The sequence below is a fragment of the Neovison vison genome, chromosome 5, assembly GCF_020171115.1.
Source record: "Neovison vison isolate M4711 chromosome 5, ASM_NN_V1, whole genome shotgun sequence".
Taxonomy (NCBI): domain Eukaryota; kingdom Metazoa; phylum Chordata; class Mammalia; order Carnivora; family Mustelidae; genus Neogale; species Neogale vison.
In genome coordinates this window covers 42029251-42030830 of record NC_058095.1, presented here as the reverse complement: position 1 = coordinate 42030830, position 1580 = coordinate 42029251, and the positions used below count along the sequence as shown (strand labels likewise).

Below are 1580 nucleotides of genomic sequence, written 5' to 3'. Positions count from 1 at the left end.
GTTTCCCTGGATTATATTGACTGGTCTTTTCTCCTTGTTAAACTAGAACTCACAGAGTGTATTTTCTTAGACTTTCTCACTGAGGTCATCTACTTCTGCGAACTATTAACTAAAATCAGTCTTACCCCACCTCACCTTCCTGTCTCTTGTCCCATTTCCCCCCTTCATAACTAACCTAAGTGGCTATATCCTCCGTAAGTACCAAAATGAAGGAACAGTCTCACTTTTATCCCAACCTTCTGGCTAACAGTATAAAAGGGCTTTATTTTTGTTGTTCTACTGGGTTAGGATTTATTTGACAACAGTTTGACATCGGTTTGATTCAATGTCCGATATCTGTTAGGAGCAGGTACTAAATGTGTATTTGTTGAATGAGTGAACATATTATTTTTGTAAAAATCCGTCTTGGGTCAAGAAGTGAGGATGTAGGTAAATAAGCCCTAGATATAAGTTTAATATGACCTAGACTCTTGGCGAAAGAGAATCTTAGAGCACATCCAATGCAGTTAAGTCTTATGGAAACATATCAGAAAGACACCAAAGCAGTCTAGAAAGTAGTCTAGGAGAGCTCTGTGCTTGCCTAGTAGTTTTCTGTGTGTGGTTTTGTTTACTTCCTTTCCAGGATCTCTGACTATTCAATAAAATGTTATTAGTGGTTACAATTTGGTCTCAGAGGAACAGAAAATTAGAGAAGTTCTGTGCTCATCTGTGGGAAAAGTGATGCAGAGAAGAACAGTTTCCTGGTCCTTGAGTAGTGCTCCCTCTGCTTAGTAGCAGAGAAGAGTGAGGGAGGGTAGTAGATGCAGTAGCAGTGAGGGAGGGTCGTAGCAGCTACATGAAGAGAAGGAGAAGAAAAGGAAGGAGGAGGAGGAGGAGAGAGTGAGCAAGCCAAAGTTATCTTATACTACCTTAATTAACATATGAAAAAGAATTATGGTCTTATATTGTAGCCACAAGTACACAGAGGCCTGGGATATTGGGGCTCATATATTTTCTTTTCTATTTTTACTATTCTACTGGGAGTTTTCTCCGGGGAAAAAAAATTATGCCATTTTTAGCTCGGTGCTCCCAAGCATATTTGCATAGAGGCAAAGTGGACTGACACACGCCACAAATCATTCATTCAGTCACTCACTCAGTCATACATTCGATACACCTTTACTGAACATTTAACATGTGAGCTGCTCTTAAAACAGGCAAATATGGTAAAGATGAGGTGTATGAAAGGCGTTCGTTCTTTAAGAATGGGGAGCACTGGTGTTCTCTTTGGCAGCGCATATACTAATACCAAAACAGTATGGAGAAGATTAGCATGGTCCCTATGCAAAGATGACACACAAATTCATGGAGCGTTCCCTATTTTTGTGGGAGACAGAGGCCTCCAGTGATGGAATGAGTACATCACAGGAGTTAAAAGCACAGCGCAGGGAATGGAGTTAATGGTACTGTAATAATTACATGGTGACAGATGGTAGCTACAGGTGTGGTGAGCATAGCATAATACATAAGCGTATAGAGATGTTAAATCACTATGTTGTACACCTGAAACCACTGTAACATTGTGTGTCAACTATACTCAA

At 40.1% G+C, this 1580-nt stretch overlaps 1 non-coding gene across 1 annotated transcript; it reads left to right on the top strand.

Annotated features, from left to right (window-relative positions):
* The first annotated feature begins 1257 nt into the window (after positions 1 to 1257).
* LOC122908056 lies at positions 1258 to 1364 on the top strand. Its single transcript, XR_006384856.1, has one exon. It is a non-coding gene; the product is annotated as a U6 spliceosomal RNA (small nuclear RNA).
* Positions 1365 to 1580: the final 216 nt, after the last annotated feature.